This window comes from Equus przewalskii, chromosome 9 (assembly GCF_037783145.1).
Source record: "Equus przewalskii isolate Varuska chromosome 9, EquPr2, whole genome shotgun sequence".
Lineage (NCBI taxonomy): Eukaryota > Metazoa > Chordata > Mammalia > Perissodactyla > Equidae > Equus > Equus przewalskii.
The window spans coordinates 25,407,752-25,419,447 of record NC_091839.1 but is presented as its reverse complement, the minus strand read 5'-3'; positions in this window follow the sequence as shown (position 1 = coordinate 25,419,447).

Below are 11,696 nucleotides of genomic sequence, written 5' to 3'. Positions count from 1 at the left end.
ACCATGAACCCGAGAACAAATGCAACGAATGAACCAGATACGTTCAGACACTGATGACTATGACAAAAATCACGAAATGAGGCAAAGGGAAAGAGCGCTATTGGTGGCGGGGTGGGGTGGGGTGGGGGGCTGCTTCCCCAGGTCTCTGGCATTTTTAACCAGCCCCACGCCTGCCACGGAGATTCTGATGTTGGTGGTCTCTAGGAAAAATATTGAAAATATCTTTAGAATATTGGTTGCATTCTGCCACGCTAAAGGATTTTCCCTTTTCTCCTTGTTTATTTCACGTGTGCAGAAATCAATGTTATTTGACTTTCAAAAAATGAACAATGTACACGAATTAATTTTGCAATGAAAATTAAGTGAAAAAAATAAAAGCGTGCCTGAGTTGGCCATCTTCAAGAATGTAGCCTTAGTGTGAGAGGAAGGGAAAGCCAGGATTTTAACACACAGAGGGACTCGACATCAGATCAATTCAGCAAACCAGACAGGAAAACCCGTAGCTTTCTGAACGCAGATGTAAAGAGATCTGGGAGGTTTCATGTTGGTTGCGTTAGAGCCGGGTCTCATGCACATGCAGCGGAGAGCTCAGGGCAGTGGGCACAGAGGCAGAAGGGAGTGATTTCAACAGAAGAAACCTCATGCTTTTGTTAAGAGGAAACTGAAGTGAGATTCCTTCTCAAGAGCTGTCCCTCAAACGTGTTTATCTCCTAAGAGGAGTGATGCGCCAGAGGCAAATTGCTGGTAGAGAAAATTGTCCGTTTCTGTGTAATCTAGCAACACCGTTGATGTGAGCCAAACATGCTGGCTGAGAGCAGAGTGTGAGGAGGAAAAGGGAGGGGACGGCATAGAGGCTGCTCTGTGCCTGGAGAGGACGGGACACCAGGATTCTGTGGAGGGAGATGCTCCCGCGCCTAGAAGCCGTCTAGGGGGACAGGATGCACCCGAGACGGAAGGGGGTTGCCAGGAAGACAGAGAGCCTCCGCTGATCGATTTCAGTGAGATACACATGATTCAAGATGGCACAGGTCTCAAATAAGGGCAGAGGTTTGGGGCTGAAATTCCTTCTCCAAATAGAAGCCATGAGAACGTCACCCCAGGCCAAGCATGTGCACAGGGGACCTCAGCCCAAGCTGTGACGTAAAACACTCCTTAAATCCACGATTAACGCATGTTGGGAATCCAGTCTGTATGTACACCAGCATTTAATGAGCAGGAAAAGGAGGTGGGTTTCTCAGAAACCACGCAATATGCTCGGGATTCAAAAGATGCCCTTTTCCAAAGGGTGAAAAAAAAAGGTGTTTGAGTCAATTAAGATTGTTTTGCTGATTGTTTCCATGGATACCACAGGCTGCGATTATTCCCGGATTTTTCCTGGGCTGAAAAATCCCTTCTTTCTTTTTCTAATGCAATAGCTTGGAATGGCTGGACACCGATGACAGTGCCCAGCACATAATTAGTGATCCTTAAATACTCTTTGCTCTGACTTCCGGAAAAATATCCCTACATAAATGAAAAGTATAAGACAATGGGAGAAATTTCATTTTTCTTACTTTGTAACTCTATGTATAAAGTTACTCGCACACAGTAATAATACTGTCTGTTTTCTTTTTTTTTGCAACAAGGTATCATAAGAGTTAAGAAGGTAAAGCTAATGAAGCTTCAAGATTTATTCCTAATCTCCCACTTTTTGCAAAACGTTGCTTCCCCCAAGCTCCCCCACAAAGGAGATTCTGTGGCCCCCACTACCCAGAGGACACGATCTTCCTCTTTCGAATATGAACATATGAGTCCACTTGGGGCTTTGGGCTGGATTGTGACATGGTCAGAGGATCTTTGAGAAAGTCTCTCCACCAGCTTTGTTTATGATGCGTCCCTCCCTACGTTCACGCCCTGCCTGGCACATCCATTTTCAAATTGTATGTAGGAAGATTCATTATTCTGTTCTTCTATGCTGATGGCTTTTGGGTCATGTTTAACAAGACCTCTTGTGTTCTTTGATTATAAAAACACTCACCCGTGTTTTCCTGGGGTGAGTGTATTCATTTTCAATTGCTTTGTCACAATAACCACAAACTTAGCGGCTTAAAAGAGGAACCATCTCTGTGTGTGCGGGGATGCAGGTGTGGCTGAACTGCGTCCTCTGCTCAGGGTCTCACCAGGCTGCCAGCAAAGCGGCAGCCGGGCTCTGTTCTCACCTGGATTCTTGAAACGATCTGCCTCCAAGCTCACTCGGGCTGTTGGCAGAATCAGTTTCCTCGTGGCTGTAGAACCAAGGGGCCAGCTTCTTGCTGGCTGTCAACTGGAGGCCACTCTCATCTCCTAAGGCTCCCTGTGGTTCCTGTCCTTTGAGGTCTCCCAACATGTCCAATTTATAAGCCAGCAAAGAGAGTCTAGAGCGAGTTAGCTGGCAAGATAGTCTTACATAATGTAACATAACTTGGGAATGACATCTCGTCACCTTTGCCATATGCGACTGGTCAGAAGCAAGTCAAACGTCCCATTTGAGGAGATGACACAAGGATGTGAACACTAGGAGGTGGGGATCATGGGGGTCCTTAGAATCTGTTCCGTGAAAGGAGACAGAGCCCACCTCCCACTGCAGACACTGCCCTTCTATACACCTCACAGGCGGGGCTTTGCCAGTCCTGAATGAATGAGAAGATTCCAACGGAAGAAATACTCTGACACATAAGCTGGTGGTGCCCAAGAAGATGCAGTTACAATGTCCAGACTGAGTCCACTTGCCAAACAACAGCTTGGCTCAATGACCCCCTGTGGAATTTTCCCCAGGATGATGAGCTAAAGGCCCAGCAGAGGTCCAGGAAATATACGCGTTCCCACAGAGCTCCAGAGGACAGCAGCTTCTTGGGAACAACCCAGCACGGCCAGCGATGCAGAGTTGTCCCTTTTCAGACCGTCCAAATATTTAACTGCAGCTGTCTGCAGATTAAGTCCCTAGATTCCATCGATGGCCAGATTTTCTCTAACGTCCTCGGGCTGGCTGTCTTTTCTCCTCATGGTCCGATATAGCGGATTCCTGGCCTGCCTCGGGGAAGGGAGTCCAGCACACAGCCGGCTCTCCGGCGAGCACGTTTCACATTTCAATGCCATGATGCAAACTAGTTTTCAGATGTGCTTGTTGAAAGAAATTCCGTATCATAGTGTGGGTTTTCTCAGTCTCAGCACTGCTGACATTTCAAGCTGATCATTCTTTGCTGTGGGGACTGTCCTGGCATTGCAGGGCATTAGCAGCACCCCTCGTCTCCACCTAGCAGACGCCAGCAGCACATTCCCCTCCCCTAGTTGTGACCACCAAAAACATGTCCAGACATTGTCAAGTGTCCCCTGGGGTGAAAAATCACCCCAGGCTGAGAACCATGGTTACAGGGAATAAAACAAGTAATGATGCAAATTTCACTTTTATCACTTTCTAATCTCACCCAGGGAACAGAGGGGGGACCCCAGGCCCCGGGGTCAGGCCATGCAGCTGAGCTCTGCGAGAGCACAGGATACAGTCAATGAAGACCAGGGTCAGGCTGTTCCAGGCAGAGCGAACAGCAAGTGCAAAGCAGAGCAAGGGTCCTCCTTCATGCGAAAGTGGTGAAGACAGGAGGTGCCAGAGCCAAGTTTGGGGGACAAAGCAAGGCGGGTGCTGGAGACCAGGGCCACCAGGGCCCCAAAGGGGTCAGCTTCATGCTCTGAGGCCAACATCATGAAGATCTTACTTTTCTCTTTGCATTTTGTTTTGGAAGTGGAGGGGAGGAAGACATTTCCTCTAACCACTCTAGGTCCTTCTGGTCGGGCTATGAATTAAATTCACATGAGACAGAATAATGGGAGAAAATAAAACAAAGCTTTATAACATGTATACGCGGCAGAAGCCCAGGAAAGTGAGTAACTTGCCAAAATGGCAGAGGTTCTCATCATAAAGACCCTCCTCAGCCAAAGACAAAGGAGGGTGTTGGGGGTGGGGGGAGTCAGTTATGGGAGATGACCAGAAAAGCACAGTAAACAAGGGTAAGATTATTATGCAGCTTTAAGGCCTTGCCTTCCTCATTGCCAAGCGTTTCTAGAGCTAAGGTCACCCCGCTTCTTCCTGGGACAGAGAGGGAGACACCTTTACAGACGGGGATTTCCCTTACAAACGTAAACATCTCTTACAAAGGGTAAAATTCTACTTTTCAGAGCTTCTCCTGTGTCTGCAGTTTTTAAAAGTAACCAGCCCAAAATAACCCTCATGCCAAAGAGACACATTTTGGGGTGGTCAATTCCAATCCCCCACAGAAGTGACATCATGAGGACAAGGCTCTGTGACCCTGGGGCTTGGAGTCTGCCTCCCACACCGCCTGCCACCCTGGGGCAGGTTCTGAGCAGTTCACTACCCTCAAGAACCCTTGCTGCCCTCTGCCCCTGGCGGGGTTCCTGGGCACAGGCCTGGGGAGGGGCAGTGTTGGGCGGGCCCGGCACCTTTGAGGCTCTGCACACATCTGCCAGTGTCCCCATGTGCCTGAGGGAGCACGACATCAAATAGCAGCTGAAAAATCCCATTAATGGGGGAAGAGGAAGACTCAGGGAGAGAGGAAGGACCTCTTTCTTGCTTTTTGGAACAAGGAGCCTGTGTTTTCACTTTGCACCGGACTCTGCAAGTTCTGCAGCCCGAGCAGTCTGCAAGTCCTGGCTGAGGGGCAGCCCAGGCTGGATGGCAGGGACCCCGTGTGGGCCGTGCCAGGGGAGAACATTCTACCGTGGGGATTGTCATCTAAACAGGGAATGATGCTATTTACAACGTTATCTCGCTCTCAACGGGAAGGAGGCCCTGAGGGGAGGGGGTGGGGGCCGGGAGACCCTCTAGGAGACGCTGGAGGCTGGGACGAGGGGATGCGGAGAGGAGGGAGGATGCGGACTCGGAGAGAGGGCAGGTCGCAGTGGAAACGTCGAAAGAGGAGCAAGAAAACAAAGTTTCCACGTTGCTCTAGAGCAGTAGTTCTTAGCCAGGAAGGAACTTTGTCCCCACAGGGCACACGGCAGCTCCTGGAGAGCTTTGGTCACAGCTGGAGGAAGGGCACTGAGTGAGCGGAGACCAGGGATGCTGCTCAACCTCCTGCAATCACAGGGTGGCCCTGCCATGGAAGCGTCTAGTCCCAAGGGGCCATTGAACCAAGCTCGAGAAACCCTGAGCTAAACAAGTGGGATATGTTATAAGATTCAGTTGAACACATATCTCTTTAACACCAACTCTGTGCCAGGCCCCTGGCGGGCACCCAGGACGAGATATACACACATTAGAAGATATACGTGAGGGACCATCAGCCTCCAAAATAAGAAAAACGGAGAAAAATTAGATCCAGGAGTATGAACTCGTAAGAGGTGGACTTGTACTCAAGACACATGTATGACTTAGGAGCGGACGTCTCCTGAACACTGGCCATTTTGTGTTGATTCTGAGAAAAGCGTTTGCTTCTTTAATTCGGTGGAAATATATACGATATATCACTTGGTATTAGGCCTGGCATTTAGTTCGTGGACGCAGGGAACATTCCAAGGGGGGTTGTTGACCTGAGGTTTCCTCTGAACACTGAGCCTGTGTTAACTCTCCGGAACCTTCTCCTCAGGAGCCTGGTGATTCCTGTTGGAAATGTCACTCTATGCTTCTCTGTCACCTGCTGCTGCCCCTTCTCTTCATTCCTCCCCCAACCACCGTCACTTCTCACCTGACTGATTACAAAAGCCCCAAACAAGTATCTTTTGTTCAACTCTTGCCCTCCATAGTCCACTCTACTCATGAAGACAGCCAGTGTGTAGAAGCTTTAAACACACCACAGATTTTGCAACTGGAACTCCCATCCATTGCCGCTGGGGTTACAAAATGGCAGAGCCACTCTGGAAATGATTGACAGTTTCTTGTCAAGTTAAACACATACTTGCCCTATGGCTGAGCCATCCCACTTTAAATTTCTAGATATTTACCCTGAAAAAAAGAGAACTGATGTTCACAAAAACCTGTACATGCAAATCGAAACCATGATGAGGGGCTGGCCCACTGGCATAGTGGTTAAGTTCATGTGCTCTGCTTCAGTGGCCCAGGGTTCATGCGTTCAGATCCTGGGCGTGGACCTCCACACCACTCACCAGGTCATGCTGTGGCAGCATCCTATATACAAAATAGAGGAAGACTGGCACAGATGTTACCTCAGCAACAATCTTCCTCAAGAAAAAAGAGGAAGATTGGCAACGGATGTTAGCTCAGGACCAATCTTCCTCACCAAAACAACACACAAAAAACAAAAAACCCACAATGAGATACTACTTCACATCCACTAAGGTAGCCATCACTAAAATAAAAACACACAGACACACACACAGAGAAAATGACAAGTGTTTACAAGGATGTGGAGAAATTGAAACCCTTGTGCACTGCTAGTAGGAGTGTAAAATGGTGCAGGTGCTGTGGAAAACAGTTTCACAGTTCCTCGAAATGTTAAACATAGCTTTACCATATGATCTAGCAATTCCACTCCTGGGCACAAACCCAGAAGAACTGAAAGCAGGGCCTCAGACATATTTGTACATCCATGATAGCATTATTCACAATAGCTAAAGGCGGGGAGAACCCAAACGTCCATCGATAGGTGAAGGGATGAACAAAATGTGGTCTAACTGGACAGTGGAATATTATTCAGCCATAAAAGGGAGTGAAGTTCTGACACATGCTACAACGTGGATGAACTTTGAAAACATTATTTTAGTGAAATAAGCTAGGCACAAAATGACAAATATTGTATAATTCTACTTAAATGTGGTCTCTATAATAGGCAAATTCATAGAGAGAAAATGGAGTGTGGTTAGCATGAGTCATGAAGGGGGAGAGAGTTTTTGCTTCTGTTCGGGCTGATGAAAAATTTGAAAATAGTAGTGGTGGTTGCACAACATTGTGAATGTCCTTAAAATGCTGCCTTGTACACTGAAAAGTGGCCAAACGGTAAATTTTATGTTACATACATTTTACCACAATAGAAAATTTTTAATGTAAAAAATAATGTAGAAGATCTCATTCATAATTCTGTATATTGATTAGATATTGAAAGGATAATATTTTGCATATATTGAATTAAATAAATAATATTATTTAACACATTTTTTTCGTTGCACATGGATGTTTGCAGCAGCTCTAGTTGCTGCAGCCACAAACTGGAAACAACCCAAATGCCCTTCAAGGGGCAAATACATCAATAAAGTCGAGTGCATCAACACCAGGGAATACTGCTCAGCAGAGAAAAGTAGCAGATTATTGGAATAATCAAGTAATTGGATTACTGTCCAGGGTATCATGTTGAGTGAAAGAAGCCAGATTCAGAAGGTTACACGCTGTCTGATTCCATTTACGTGACATTCTTGTTTTGTTCTGTTTTGTTTTTTGCTGAGGAACATTCACCCTGAGCTAACATCTCTGCCAATCTTCCTCTTTTTGTGTGTAGGTTGCTGCCACAGCATGGCCACTGATCAGTGGTGTAGGTCTGTGCCTGGGAACCGAACCCAGGCTGCTGAAGTGGAATGTGCCAGACTTAACCACTAGGCCATGGGGTTGGTCCCCAATTTAAGTGACATTCTTGAAAAGACAAAACCATAGTGATGGAGAACAGATCAGTGGTTGCCAGCAGCTGGGGGTGGGGGAAGGTGTAGTTAAGAGGGAATTTTGGGGAGAGAGAAAACTGTTCTGTATCTGTGGTTACAAGACGCTATAGTTGTGTTAAAAGTCATAGAACTGGACACCCAAAAAAGGTTAAGTTTATTGTGTATTAATTTTTAAAATAAAGTGAAAAACAGGGTGCACAGTTGTATATATTTCTTTTAGTTGTGGGTCCTTCTAGTTGTGGCATGTGGGACACCACCTCAGCGTGGCCTGATGAGTGGTGCCATGTCCGTGCCCAGGATTGGAACTGGCGAAACCCTGGGCTGCCACAGTGGCAGCAAACTTAACCCCTTGGCCACAGGGCTGGCCCCTCCAGTCAATTCTGATGCTAATTACCAGGAGTTGGCGCAGACTTGGCATGGTGAGGGCCAAGACTGCCCTCACTTCAGACACCCACGGAAAACAAAATAAGAAACACATTAGGAGATCCAGGAGCTCCCTTCTGCTCTTGGAATGAACTAAATCTCCTCCCCCCGCCACCCCCCCCCAGGCAGGTTTTGAGTAATCTGGCTGCCATAGTCTTCCCTGGCTTCGCCTCCTGCTATATGTCCCCTTCCTCAGATTCTTAGACCCTCAGTCTTGCTGTGGCCCCGGGACCTTTGCACCTGCCCACAACCCAGACCAGTGGGGCACCTGCCCAAGACCCAGACCAGTGGGGCAGCCAAAAGCAGGATCTGGTGCCCCGTGGCTGTCCCCACACTCGCATGAATACGGGGTTCAAAGGACAAGGAGGCAGGTCTTCCAGGGCCCAGACTCCGCAATTTGCTGGTCCTGGGACCGGGTCCCCGTTACGAAATGCTTTCTCTGTGCTGAGCCTAAGGAACACGGCAGCTGCCGCCCAGACCCGGGGGAGCCCCCTGGAGAGCTGCCTCCCGCTCCCAGGTCGGTGCGTCAGGAGGCGCACACTGAGGTGTCCACAGAGCAGAGGTGCCGAGCAGTGACAGCGGACTCTCCTCAAGATCCGAGGAGCATTCGGGGTACGCGCCACATGCATTTCAGAGACGTTACCACGATGGACAGGACCCAAGAGCATGAGCGGCCTCACACACCGCTGGTGCTTAAAACATAAGCCTGGTCTACAGATGAGCAACTCGCATCTCTGCACGCGGCTGGCGGTTCGAAGAGACCCATCTGCCTCCGGGTGAGAAGTGGCCCCTGCAGCGGGGCCTCCAGGGGGACGATGGGGCGTGACTGGGGCTCCCCAGGGGGCCGCTGCCCGGGACCAGGGGACCAGGGGCCGGTCGGACTCCACACCCGTTTTCCCTCGGGCAACAGGAAGGCCGCCACTTCTCCTCTTTGGACGTTTCCACTGCGACCTGCCCTCTCTCCGAGTCCGCATCCTCCTTCCTCTCCGCATCCCCTCGTCCCAGCCTCCAGCGTCTCCTAGAGGGTCTCCCGGCCCCCCCACCCCCCCAGGGCCTCCTTCCCGTTGAGAGCGAGATAACGTTGTAAATGGCATCATTCCCTGTTTAGATGACAATCCCCACGGTAGAAGGTTCTCCCCTGGCACAGCCCACGTGGTCCCCTCGGTCCAGCCCGGGCTGCCCCTCAGCCAGGACCGGCTGCAGAACTTGCAGAGTCCGGTGCAAAGTGAAAACACAGGCTCCTTGTTCCAAAAAGCAAGAAAGAGGTCCTTCCTCTCTCCCTGAGTCTTCCTCTTCCCCCATTAATGGGGTTTTCAGCTGCTATTTGATGTCGTGCTCCCTCAGGCACACGGGGACACTGGCAGATGTGTGCAGAGCCTCAAAGGTGCCGGGCCCGCCCAACACTGCCCCTCCCCAGGCCTGTGCCCAGGAACCCCGCCAGGGGCAGGGGCAGCAAGGGTTCCTGAGGGGAGTGAACTGCTCAGAACCTGCCCCAGGGTGGCAGGCGGTGTGGGAGGCAGACTCCAAGCCCCAGGGTCACAGAGCCTTGTCCCAGTGACTTCACTTCCAAAATAAAAGTTCAAAGATAAAATTAAGATTCTCATGATGTTGACCTCAGAGCATGAAGCCCCCAGCACAGGGACCCCTTCGGAGGGCCTGGTGGCCTGCTCTCCAGCATCTGCCTCAGTTCATCCTCCTACACTGGTTCCAGCACCTCCGGCCTTCACTGCATTTTCATGAAGGAAGATGCTTGCTCTGCTTTGCACTTGCTGGTCCCTCTGCCTGGAACGGCCTCACCCTGGCCTTCATTGACTGTCTCCTGTGCTCTTGAGGAGCTCAGTTGCCTGTGCCCGACCCCGGGGTGTGGGGTCCTCTCCGGTTACCGGGGTGTTAAGAACTCTCTCCTCACTGCTGCGCTGTGCTTGGGCTGCACCCAGGGGAGGCGACCGCAGTGCAGGGCACGCGGTCAGCGCTCCTTCCTGAGCGCAAGTGATAGTTCCTCTTTTAGTTTCTGTTACACACTTCGCTGGAGAGAGGACTAAATGCATCCCACCATCCCCAGATCTGAAGACTTGGGATATAAATGCCTTCAGAAATGGAGCCAGAAAAGAGTAGATTCAACTCCGATGGATGGAATCCCAGGGATTTCTGGAGGCTCCGACACTGGCTTTCCGACCTGTATGGAGGGACTACTGTGTGCCAGGCTGAGATTTCGATTCCGCACACACACTAACTGCAGGGATGAGGACATTCTGGTCCCCAAAGGGCTCTCTCCGCCCCTTCTCCATCCCTCATCTCCTCACTGCAGCGACGGTTTCCATGGCGACAGCCTGAGCCTCCTCATTGCAGAGGTGGGGGCTCCTGAACTGGGGATGGAGCGGAGGGGTGGACGTCAGACTCGCGCCACCGGGGGAGGATGAGGCCTGCTGACACAGTCTCCGAATCAGTTGTGCGTCTGCATACTTTGCAAGCACTGAAATGCGTCACTGGCACCATCTTTGCAGAAAGTGGGGGGGGGGGGGGGGCGTGAAGCAGTTGCCGGAGCCTCCACCCACTCAGAAATTATGAATCCATCTTAAGCATCAATGACATGGCTGTTTGGGTTCTCGCCATTCATTTATTTAGGACATGTCTATATTGCGTGTGAATGTAGAGAATTAGGCATATACACTCACTGAGCCTCTTTCTCTTTTACTTGCTCTGTTCTAGACCTGGAAAATAAAACAGTGAGAATTAAGGCCTGATTTCTGACCTCTGGTAGATCATTCATTCCTTCACCTCACAAACTATGTGTTTATTCTGCAAGTACTTATGGAGGTCCCACTGTGGGTCAGCACTGAGTTAAAGGTCATGAATAAACTAGAAACCAAGACAAATTTCTCCCTTATGGAGCTTTCATCTATGTGAGAATATCAGTCAAGAAATGTAACAAACAACAGATGGGATGAGTTCTGTAAAGTGTAAGCAGAGTGAGGAGAGGGAGAGTGAAGGAGAGGACTCTTTTAGATCAGCTGATCAAGGATGTCTTCCTGGAGGTGGTGGTATTTGAGTAGGTCTGAATGAAGGTTGGGCACAAGTCTTTGAATTATTAAGGAAGTAACTCTCTGGGCAGAGAGAACAGCACCTGGAAACATCTGAAGGTGGAGCATGATTGTCCTGCTTGAACAACAGCAAGGAGGCCAGGATATGTGATGGAAAGTGAGCAAGGAAGAAAGTTGATGGAAGTGAATTCAGAGAGGAGCTGGGGAGAGTCGTGCACTGCCCGTTAGCTTACATTTAGTGAGTAAACACGTAATTAAATTTATCACTAAGGTGTTCACAATTTTTTCTTAGAGATTTATTTCCTTTCTTTGTTGAATTGATGGATCAATGGATGGATGGTTGGATAGAGGAATGGATGGATTAATGGGTGGGTGAATGTAGGGATTGATGAGCAAAGGATGGACGGATGGATGGATGAGTGGGCGGATGGATGGGTATTTAGATGAATGAATGTTGGTTAGATGGATGCTATAAATAAAATGGATACTTTTTTCTACTCCAATGGTCAATTCTGAATTCTAGAAGTCCCTCTTGTGGCCTCCTCTTTGCATGCAAACACCTGTGGGGCCGGGTAACATTTTCATCATCAACGTCCG